At 37.4% G+C, this 12541-nt stretch overlaps 1 protein-coding gene across 17 annotated transcripts in view; it reads left to right on the plus strand.

Moving 5' to 3' along the window:
- Positions 1–12541, plus strand: part of CAST (calpastatin) — a 135464-nt gene that overhangs the window by 60608 nt on the left and 62315 nt on the right. For 3 of the 17 annotated variants that reach the window (XM_031968036.1, XM_031968056.1, XM_031968067.1), the window contains exon 1: positions 2525–2874. The exons of the other annotated variants lie outside the window; for them this stretch is intronic. The gene's annotated coding sequence lies outside the window, so the exon portion shown is untranslated. Of the gene's footprint in view, positions 1–2524; positions 2875–12541 lie in introns of those variants that run through there. 17 annotated transcript variants of the gene reach the window in all.

The raw sequence follows: 12541 nt of genomic DNA on the forward strand, positions 1-12541 counted from the left end.
ACTGTAAAGTATAGGGCAAGATGGAATGAAAGATGGAGACCTGAGGGGAGGATTCTGGGAAGACAGAGGAGTAAGTTAAAAAAGTTCAAGCTCTCAGATTTCCCTCACAAATACAACAAATTTGCACCTTAGGATGAACATAGACTGGTGAAAAACAAACAAAAAAAAATTTAGGGCAGAACTAGAGTCCTCCTGGAGTAACCCAAAAAGACTGAAAAAAGCCCTCCAGGCCAGGGATTAATCAGTGTGAAGTACAAATACCTTCAGGCTAGCTCCCCAGAAACAGCCAGTGGGCCCCCTCTGGGTCTATTTGGGTTTAACTGGAGCCTCAGCAGAAACCATGGGAACATTCACACTGGGTGTGTGCCCAGTTGGGGGTCTGAGTCTCAAAAAAAGAAGAAATCATGGCTGATCAGGAACACTAGGCCCAGCTGTGCTGCAAAGCCATAATCCATCTCAGGAGGAAACCAGCTCACTCTGTGAGTGCAGAGGCAGTGGGCCGGGACTTTGTGGGCTATCAGCACATAAAGAGGGGTTTCAGATAAGAGGGAAGAACTGAAATGAAGTTAGAGGCATCATCCCCCTCACTCCCACTAATAGTGGGATAACCACTAATAGTTTTTATTTTTTAAATAAAAAAAATTAAATGAACCTATAAAGAAGAAAGAACCCAAACATAGAAATTTACTGTGGGAATAGGGAAGATCAGAGTTCATTTTTAGAGGAGAACACTGAAGTTTAAAAAAAAAAAAAACCTCTTCTACTCTAAAGAGTAGTGTTAAACATTATCTGCCCAGAAAGAATTTATAGACAAACACACAAAAAAATTTTAAAAATCAAGAGAGGTTGAAGAAAAACTTAAAAAATAAAAACCATCCAAGAGAAACAAGAAGATTATGAAAAAAAAGTTAACTAGAAAAGGAGATACAGAATCTTAAAGAACAAAATAATTCTTTGAAAATTAGATGTGGGCAAGGGGAAATCAGTGAAACTTTAAGAACGCAAGAAATAGCAAAACAAAATATAAAGAATGAACAAAATAGAACAGAATGTGAAACATCTTATAAGAAAAACAACAGATCTGGAAAGCAAATCAAGAAGAGAAAAATATAAGAATAATTGGGCTACCTGAAAACAGTGACCCCCCTCCCAAAAAAAGAAGAAGAACCTTGACACAACAATGCAAGAAGTAATTCACGAAAATTATCCTGAAAGATAATGATGAATGTTGGAGGGAATGTGGGAAAACTGGGACATTAATACATTGCTGGTGGAGTTGTGAGTTGATCCAACCATTCTGGAGAACAATATACCCAGAGGGCTGTCAAATTGTGCATACCCTTTATTTCAGCAGTGTCTCTGCTGGGCCTGTATCTCAAAAAGATCATAAAAAAGGGAAAAGGACCCACATGTGCAAAAATGTTTGTAACAGCCTTTTTTGTAGTGGCAAGGAACTGAAACTGAATGCTTATCAGTTGGAGAATGTCTGAATAAATTGTGGTATATGAATATTGTTCCATAAGAAACAGTCAGAAGGATGATTTTAGAAAGGCTTGTAGAGATTTACATGAACTGATGTTAAGTGAAGTGAGTAAAGCCAAGAGAATATTGTACACAGCAACAACAGGATTATGTGATGATCAACTCTGATAGACGTGGCTCTTTTCAAAAATGAAGTGATTCAAGTCAATTCCAATGGACTTGTGATGGAGAGAGCCATCTACACCCAGAGAGAGGTCTGTGGGTACTGAGTATGGATCACAACCTTTTATTTTCACTTTTTTATTGTTTGCTTGCATTTTGTTTTCTTTCTCATGTTTTTTTTTCTTTTTGATCTGATGTTTCCTGTGGAAATATGTATAAAAGAATCACACACGTTTAACATATTGGATTACTTGTTTCTAGGGGAAAAGGTATAGGGAAAGGAAGGGAGAAAAAATTTGGAACTCAAGGTTTTAGAAGGGTGAATGTGGAAAATTACCTATGCATGTGTTTATGAAAATAAAAAGCTTTATTAAAAGATTAAAAACTCCCAAATTCTGACTAAAAAAAGAAAAGAAAATTGTCCTGGAATGATAGAAGAAGAGGGGAAAGTAAAAATAAAAATTAAAAAAAAAAATCCTCCAATTGCCACCTTAAAGAAATCTTTTGTAGAAAACACATAGAAATTAATATTTCCAAATTAATATTGCCAAATTTCAAAACCTCCAGATCAAAGAGGAAATTTTGCAAGAAATAAAAAAAATTCACATGCTACAATTAGAATTGTACAGGATTTAGCAGCCACAATAAACCATCACAGGTCCTGGAAGCATCATATATATTGGCAATCAAAAGAACTAAACCTGCAGCCAAAACTACCCCATCCAGCAAAATTATCCATAATGTTGAGTGAAAAAAAAAAAGACATTTCACAAACTTGCAGATTTTCAAGACTTTTGTCTCAATCAAAACTGAACTTCGAAAATTTAACATGTAAGATGGAAGACCCGAGGGGAGGATTCTGGGAAGATGGTGGGGCAGGTTAGTAAATTTCAAGCTTTCTAGATTTTTCTCCACAAACGAACAAATGTGTGCCTCAGAGGCTGGTGAAAAATCAATTAGACTTAGGGCAGAACTACGGTCCTTCTAGAAGGACCCGAGATGTGATGATAGACTGGGGAGAGGATTAATCAGTGTGAGGTACAAACACCTCCAGGCTAGCTCCCGGAAACAGCCCTTAGCACCGGTTCCTGGGACCAGCCGAACCAGAGGAAGTTCCACCTCCGCTACAGCAGGGGGCGCTGGGGTCTGCGTCCCGGAAGTCGGAAGAGGCCCCGCGGATCAGGCACTCTGTCAGAGTTGTGGCCCTGGTCGAGAAGAAGCAAGCTCTGGGTGAGTGCGAGGGGCGCGGACGCCACTGGAGGCAGTGGGGCGCGGTCGCCACTGGAGGCAGTGGGGCGCGGTCGCCACTGGAGGCAGTGGGGCGCGGTCGCCACTGGAGGCAGTGGGGCGCGGTCGCCACTGGAGGCGGGCGCTTGTAAGCGCGCCCTATTTCCCCCACAAACAACAAATTTGCGCTGCGGGTGAATACAGATTAATGAAAAACAAAGAATTTTCCCCCCTAGATCAATATCAAAGATTAATTAATTAATCAATATCAAATAATTAATTCACCTCAAAGATTAATTACAAGAACTCAAAATGGGCAAATGCTTTGTTTTGTCCGTGGAAATATATATATTTTGTATTCAAGATTAATATCAGTCATTAGGTTTTAATTAATAATTAATCAAAAGAAAAATTGCCACAGAGTTGAGGATAATCTGATTCTAAAAAGCAAAAGTATCTAGGGAAAGACAAAAATCGTAATTAGGTTATACATTGCGGAGGCGTTAGAGGGGGGAGGGAGGACGGCTCCTAATTCTGAAAATCTACTCACTCCGGGAATGGTTTAATAGGCAACACCACCATATAATAGCATCCTCCAAAATCTGTAAAGAAATAGGAGCGGGCGAAGCAAAGAGCGGGAAGAAGACGCGGGAAGGGTCCGGGAAGTAAGAGCAAGGCCAATTGCGGAGCAGAATTAAAATAGGAGTGTTGTTTGATTGGTGGTTGTCGGATGTAGTTGAAGAGGACCAAAATGACATCACTGTTAAGTCAGTTACTGTGTATCTGACTGGGGCGGATCCGATGAATACGAGCTTGGAATACTCTGCCACAGGTCGGACACAGAGTCCGTGCGAATATTTGGCCGTAGCTTCTCTGACTTTATACATCTCACTTTTCTTTCAGGCTAATTCAATTCTACTTTGCTCATACAACACAGCATCTTATACACAAGAAGCAGAAGTAAAATCTATTAGAAAAAAAAAATTAACACTAGTAATTGATCTTGGACAAAATCAAACTTAAAGATTCAATCAAGATGACATATATTTATGTCAGTCATACTAATATTGTTTTAGATGCACGTTTACATATGGGTAAATACATAGATAGATAGATAGATATACCTACAAATAGACATTATGTATATGTGTATATACAAGTATATATATATATATTATATAATTTATACATATATATATACAAGTATATATATTATATAATTTATACATATATTAAATATATTTAATATATGTATAAATTATATAATATATATATACTTGTATATACACATATACATAATGTCTATTTGTAAGTATATAAGCATATAGCTCTGTGTGTGTGTATATATGTATGTATATATATATGTGTGTGTGTGTGTGTGTGTGTATGCTCAAGGACAAAATGAATGTGGTAGAGGATACAGAATTCTGGATTTGGAGCCAGGAAGACTCGGCTTGCTATTCTCTCTCTGATAAGCTAACTGTGTGACCACGGACAAGTCACTTGTCTTAAAAAAGGTACCTCTGGCTCCGAAATCAGTCAACACAATAAGCATTTATTAAGTGCTCACTATGGAGTAGGGCCCAGGGTCCTCAAACTACAGCCCGCGGGCCAGATGTGGCAGCTGAGGACGATTATCCCCCTCAACCCAGGGCTAGGAAGTTTCTTTATTTAAAGGCCCACAAAACAAAGTTTTTGTTTTTACTATAGTCCGGCCCTCCAACAGTCTGAGGGACAGTGAACTGGCCCCCTGTTTGAAAAGTTTGAGGACCCCCAGCTAGCCATTTTATTTTAAGCTGGGGATAGGCAATTAGGTAGAGCCATAGTGCACAGAGGAATGGTGGCGGCATCAAGAAGTTGTTTAGTCATAACCAACTCTTCATGACCCCATTTTGGTGAAGATACTGGAGTGGTTTGCCATTTCCTTCTCTAGTGTGTTCCAATTTTACCTATGAGGAATGAATGCAAATAGAGGTTAAGTGACTTGCCCATAGTCACACAATTAGTAAATATCTCAAATATTGAATTCAGAGAACAGGAAGTATTGGTGTTTCTTTTTCCAAAACACAGCCAGGTGATAAAAAGTTCAGATATTTTATTGTGTCCTTCAATATAGCCCGGTTAGCTCAGAGGCCTGTCTCTCTGCTTGGTTCCAAGAGATCTTGCAGCTTTGTCCTTTATTGCCTCCATCTCAACTCCGACTCGTGGCTTCTCAATCTCCAACTGAGGCCAATAGGCTTCTGTATCTCCCAGAGTGCTCTGTTTCCAACACCAGTCAATGTTCCCCAGAAAACTCTCTCAAGAAACTTTCTCAAGCAATTCTCCAAGCTCCAAGTGATCTCCCAAAAGTTAACTCCGCCTTCTGGAGGGAGAGGGATTCTGGGTTATCTCCCAGAGTGCTCTCTGGTCCTAAGGGAGGTGTGAATTCGGTGTTTAGAAAGAAATACAAACTCTCCCAAACGGGTGAAGCCATTGAGTACTTAGATACTTATGAGCTCTCTAAAGGTATGAACACAAGTATTGTTTCCATCAGTATTAGCAACTTATTACCTTGTAAGGATTTGCTCTAAGGTGTGAACCAATAAGCACTATATCAATTCTATTGAGTTAACACCAGGATTCTGACATCACCCTTGAGTTTTCACCTTGTTTCAAGTTGAGTTGACACTAGGATTCCAACGAGGAAGTCCCTATATCAATTGACTATAAATCATATACACAGTCTTATAGATAACAAATCATTGTATTGTTTCAATGCCCTTTTACCTCTAGTGTGACTTATAACTTTAAGTCTGTGGTTTGGCATCTATTTTCATGTGAGCTAAACAATAATAGTTTGAGCTATAGTGCAAATAATTTTTTTTTCCATTTTTAACAATCAGAAAGGTCATGGCTAACTGACATAATGCTTTTAAGATTTGCAAAGAGTTTTCCAAATTATTATCTCATTTTAACCTCAATATAACCCCTAAGAGGCTGAGGATATTATTATCCTCATTCTATAGAAGAAAAAACTGAGTCAGATAGGGAGATTATGTGACTTGTTCTTACATGGATATTATATATTATTATATATTACATATTAAATAGTTATATTCTGGCTATTACTATTAATAAGAATATTTACACACAGCTAATAAATATCTGAAGTCAGATTTGAACTCAATATGCCATCTAAGTTACCCAAGTTACTTACTCAAAATTATATAACTAGGAATTGAATCTGAATCACGAAGTTCTGCATTTTTTTTTCAATTAAATTTATTTCACTGAGCATTTCTCCTTTTAACCACCTGAAAACCAGATTGTGCCATTCACTTTTCATAAACTTATGAGACAGACCTCTTTTGAGTTCATATTTTATGACTGCCTTACAAGTCTGCTATTAGTTTATATAGTAATTCCCACTTCAGCAATCATCTGATTGACACCTTCTCAGATTCCATCATTTCAGCCTGTTCATTTCCTGTCCGGGGCATTTTGAGAATATCATCTCTGTAGAGTGGCACTTTTATTTTAGAATCAGAAAGAATGTCACACTTCTAATGTTCTAACCTCTTTAGACAAGCACTGAATGGGGGCTTCAGCCATAACCTCGTTGAAAGCCTAAGGGCAGGTCAGAATAAATAGGTTGTATCTTACAAAAGCACCTTATGCTATTTAATATATAATACAAAAATTAGGGCCAAAAAACCCTTTCTCAGAAAAGAAATTTCAACAAACAACTCTTTTCAAAGGTCAAGAAAATGCTATTTTCACAAAGAAATTTTACTTTATATTTGCTTTTCACAAGGTGTTGAACTTTGTTAACGGCAGAGAACATATTAAGAGTGATTTGAGTCTTTTGTTAGGATAATTGCTTTGGGTGGTGGTGATGTTCATTTATGAAGATGAAAATTTTCATTTCATTTCAATTATATTTATTTCTTTGTGACCCCATTTGGATACCAGAGCAGTTTGCCACTTTCTTCTCTAACTCATTTTAAAGATAAGGAAACTGAGACTAACAGGATTAAGTGACTTTTCCAAGGTCACACAGCTAGTAAGTGTCTGAGTCCAGATTTAACCTTAAGAAAATGAATTTTCCTGATTCATGTTTAGCACTGTGCCACCTGGCTGCCCTTGATATGGGAACACAGATACAATCTCTCAAAGTATAACCATTTTCAGATTGAGAAAAGTGAGGTCAGAGTGGGTAATTGTCCAGTTACACAAGTCTCCCAACTTGCATCCTTGTTCTATTTTACCCCATTTTCTCTATTCACTGGATTTGCTTTCTTTCAGTGCCTCAGGGTCTTAGGAAGATCTGATTCCTATTTCTCCTTTCTACCTCTCTTCCTCCTGACATATGTGACAGAAGGTGAAGCAGGAAGATATGCCCTTATTGTCACCTCGGCATTCTTTGCCTGCTAATTGCTTTGTCCTGGGAAACAGAGATCAGAGATGTGGAAGATTAGAGTTAATGAAGCAAGCAAAATCCTGGGAATATTTACACTCTCAAAAAGAGGCCCAAGTGAATGAGAGACCTCTGGACCCCAGTGTTGTTTCTCCTACTCTATAAAGCAGATATCTGAAAGAGAAAATGAAAAAGTTTTGTCAAGTAAGGAAATTTAAAAAAAACAAAAAACTGGCTGTAGAATTTAAATATTGGAAGCTCCGAAAATTAATCCTTTGACTGACTCTAAGCCCTACCCTGCTTTCCCTAGCACTTGGTATAATCCAGGGTCAGAGTTTATGAAGGTAACACATACAGGGTGTGTCAAAAACTTTAAACTCTCCCACTTAGATTTAGATCACGGATCGGCTGTGGTTGTATCAGTTACTAGGTGATATTTTAATATTTATTTCTGCGTCTGAGCACCCTGTAGAGGATATATGCTGCTCTGTATTGCCACCACAGACAGAAGAGAGTAATCACATGTTATTTTAGACAACTGAGCTTGCATGAAGTACCTGTCGTGTATTGTAAGCAGTGTTATAAATCTAAAATTTAGTTCTAATCAGCCAACAAATACTGATTAAGTGCTTATGTTCCAAGTCCTTATTAAGCATCTATACTCTGCATTGGATAAAGCAAAATAACGTGAGTATAACTCTCATAATACATTTGCAAGGAGAGGGGAACCTTTGAAAAAACCTTCACATAAGAAAAATAACCTTACAGTTTTGAGAAAAACTTAATTATGTAAAGAAATACAAACAACTGGACAAACTAATATCTTTTGAAATAGGACTTCTTTGTTATCAGAATTAATGTTTATGTAGCACATAAAATAAACCTGAGGAGGCCACAGAAAACAGTGTTCAGTTTCTTTGCTAAGAAAACCCCAAATGGGGCAGGAAGAGGCAAACGCGACTAAAGGTACCAAACACAAGGGCAGCAAAGTGGCATAGAGGATACAGTTCTAGGCCTAGAGTCGAGAAGACTTACTGAGTTCCAGTCTGGCCTCAGACACTTACTACCTGGGTGACCCTGAGTAGATCACTTCACTCTGTTTGCCTCAGTCACCTCATCTGTAAAATGAGCTGGAGAAGGAAATAGCAACTCCAGTATTTAAGAAAACCCCAAATGGGGTCACAGAGAAATAGAAAAGTGAAACCACTGAACCACAGCACCTTTTGCAAGGTGTAAGGTGGGTGCGTGTACAGTGAATGGGCCTGGGGCCAGGAAGACTGATCTTGCTGAGTACTAATCTGCCCTTACCCACTTACTAGCTCTGTCATTCTGGGCAAGTCATTGAATCTCTGTCTCAATTACCTCAACTGTAAAAATGAGCTGGTGAAGGAAATGGTAAATGACTCCAGTATCTTTGCCAAGAAAACCACAAATGGGGGCACAAAGAGTCTTATACACCTGAAAACAGATTAAAAAAAAAAAAAAGCATATTTTGTCTGAAAAGTTTAGCAAAGCATGCTCTTTGTGCATCTCATAGAAACTGTTTATAAATAATGAACATCATTTATTGTATTGCCATACTTATAAGGAACACAAAACTATCATTTTTAGCATTATTAAAAAATAGAACAACTTTTCTATAAATACTTGAATGTATCTTACACTGGGTATGCCATGTTTCTAGAAAATATAGTAACTCAAAAAGGAAACTTCAGGAGACTTCCTTAACATTCCTTAACAGGGATAATAATATGCCTCTCTTCGTGTAGCTCATGTAGGCAAATAATACATTTTAACATCATACCTTCATCCATTCGTTTTTGTTTACTTGAATAATTTAGGGAATCCCAATTTTTACCCATGTATATCAGACTGAATTTACCACATTTACCTCATTTCGGAATCAGGGCACAGTAGCTAGTAAATGAGTTAGATTAATGAAGACCAAGATCCCACTTCAGGTTTCCTTCAAGACTTTCCCAATCTGCCTTAATCTGAGTGCCTTCTGACTACCCACAATTTATCCCATGTATTTTTTTGTTTTTCTATAGTCGTTTTCCCTCATTACCCTGTGAACTCCTTGAGGTCAGGGATTTTGTTTTGCCTTTCTTTGTATCCCTGCCTAGCACAAAGTAGGGATTTATTAAATGCTAGCCGATTGTGTGTCCTGGGGCAAGTTTTGTAACCCAATATAATCTCCAACACTATCAACTACAACCTATCTATTGCTAGAAGTTTCCTCACCAGGAATTTCTTATATCCATGTAATCACTAATAGTCCTCCCTCACTCCTCATTATATGTGTGCGTGTGTATACACACGCACACATATATACATAGACATATATATATAAGGTGAGAGAAAGAAAGAAAGAAAGAGGAGAGAGGAGAGAGATATTTTTTGGCTGAGTTTTCTTAAAAAAAAAATCTTAGGATCACAAATTTAGAGTTGAAAAATATTCCACTCATCTCATTTTTACAGATGAGGGAACTCAGTATCAAAAAGGATAATATTAGATATGGGATCTAAATATGGATCTTTTTACTCCAAATTCTTTTTTTTTCACTTTACTACACATCTCTGTACCTATTATGTTTCATATTGGTTTTACATCAAATAAAATCTGTCAATAATACATTAATAAAGTAAATCTGAAACTAGACTCTACAGAAACTTTAACCAACCCAGCCCACAAAATGTCCATGGATTCTTTTTGCGTTTTTGCTTCTTTTCACAGTCAGAGTTTGAAAGAGGGAAGGTATCTGTGTGGTTTTACTAAATGAAATAACCTTTTCCATTTAAAAAACAACAACAACACTTTAAATATATCTGTGAAGCTGCTTCTTCTATCATGTCTGCTATTCTGTTTTTATTTCCACTAATATGATGCCATATGATTTTTGGTTCAAAGGGTCCATTTTCCTCTGTTTATGTTTGTCTAGAGATTAAACTTGAGCTATCATTTTAGACAGAAAATAGTTTTGCCCCAAAATTATTTCAGTGGCAGAATTTTTTTTAACATTCATCCAAATTATATCCCCTTGCCCTTTGTCTACAAAAGTTTATTACATGACTGTGTAAGAAATACCCATTATTCTTAAGAATTGGAAGTATTTCAGAAATGTCATTTACAGATGACAGACTGATTATACAAGCAGATGAATTAAATGTTTTCTTCTGTACAGTGACAAACAAGAAATTTTAAGTACATATGCAAGGAGTGCTGCTGCTGCTACTGAATAACTTTATTCATACCCTTAGAGATGCCTCTTTTACTTTAAGTTTTTAAATCTTTGAAGAAGTGGGGAACTAAGGGTGTGGAATATTGCAGATGTTGGTGAGTTGGTTAGTTTTACTTTTTTCTGGAATTACTTGAATCTTAAACAGAAGTTTGTTAGGTGATTGGTGAGATTACAATAAAAAAGATAAAAAGGTACAACAAAAGGAAAAATGCAGAAGGTGGAATAAATATGATTACATCCAGAAGACAGTGGGGAAATTCATCAGGATAGAGCAGAGGGTTTCCATGGGATAGGTGGAGGTGAGACTGAGTAGACATGTTATAAGAGCAGTGTTACATTGAAAGATTCTAGTGATAGTGTGCTGAAAGGATTCAAGAGGGAGTAGTTTGGGGGCAATTATAATTTAGATGATAAGAACTTGGATTAGATTTTTGACAGTAGAAGGGAAGAAATAAGAATCATTTTTTGATGGAAATAAATCAACCTGAGTGAGAAGTAAGGAATGGAGACAATAACTTAGGCCTTTTTTCCATGAAAAATGAACAGGTAAAGTCTTGGGCAGCTATATGTCAAAGTGGATAGATTGCCTAGCCTGGAGTCAGGAAAACTTTTTTATGAGTTCAAATTTGGCTTCAGATACTGTCTAGCTGTGTGATTGGGTGAATCAATTAACCCTGTTTACCTTAGTTTTCTCATCTATAAAATGACTTGGAAAAGGAAATGGCAAACTATTCCAATATCTTTGCCAAGAAAACCCTAAATGGGGTCACAGAGTCAAACACAACAACCACAAGAAGAGGTCATGTAATTTGGTTAGCTTTCTGAGGAAGAAAATTGTTTCTGTAGGGATGAATAGGAGATGTTTGAAGTTCAAACCTTGGAAAAGCAGAATGGAAGGAGAAAGAATGGTGGTCAAAGGTGGTTAATGAAGGAGTCTATATTGTGTGGTCGTAGATGTCAAGAGAAGAGAGCATTCCAAGGTGAATGTTTCAGATGCTGCAGAGAAGCCATTAAAAATAGGGAGATCGTGTGGCCCAGTGGGAACATCCTCTCTGTGGCATCAGAGGGCCCACGTTGAAATCTCTAGTCTGATGCTTGCCACCTTGGGCCTTCACTTAAAACTTTCTAGGCCTTCCATTTCCTCATCTATAGAATGAAGGAGCTGATTTGTGAAGTCCCTCCTGGCTCTAGATCTATAATCTTCTATGTGAAGGAGTCACATTAGGTTTAGAATTACATTCTTTTTGAAAATCTTTTGGGCTTATGAAATGGATAAATAAGGATATAGCTTCCTTTGGAATACTTTGGATTTCAATAATAATAGTGTTGGCCTATTGTTTTTTAAAATTCTTTTTAAGCTAAGTCCAGACATATAAATAGAAGATGGAAGTGGTGGGATGTTGGAAGACTTTCAAGAGAAGCCTGAGTTGTCCTGGAGAAAAGATGGGTGTGCAGGGGTGGAGCATGAATTTATCTCTGAGTCACTGGGCAAAGGAATTCTTAAGGAAATTGCAAGAGGGGAAATAAGGAAGCTAAGTAGTTCAGAGAATCAGAATGAATTTTCTTTTGGTGCCTGAATTGACTTTGGTCTAATGCAACTCCTGCTGGTCACCCAGGCCCTACTTCTTCCCATCTGTTTCTGCCCAAGCAACAATCCTTTGTCCAGGACCAACAACCACTTTGAAAAAGTCACTTCTATACAGAGGATTTAGGCCCTTGGAATAAGAAAGTATAGGATTCCTACAGTGAACATTCTCTACAGATAATCCTGCCTGAACCCTTAAACTTTAACCCAGATCCAGTAAGGTTACTCACATACCTCCATTGAATGGCATTGAGCCTTAATTCTACTTTTCCCATTCCTTCTATTTTTCCTTCCAGCAGGACCAATTTGGTTGGAAAGCAAAAGAATACACTTGAAAAAATAGAGTACAATTAATTATGAGGATGTGTGTTATTTCCTACATATGTGTATGGATTAAGAGAAAGAAGAGAACAGTATAAGTTAGAGTAATTATAGGAAGGTGCCATA

This window comes from Sarcophilus harrisii, chromosome 1 (assembly GCF_902635505.1).
Source record: "Sarcophilus harrisii chromosome 1, mSarHar1.11, whole genome shotgun sequence".
Classification (NCBI taxonomy): Eukaryota; Metazoa; Chordata; class Mammalia; order Dasyuromorphia; family Dasyuridae; genus Sarcophilus; species Sarcophilus harrisii.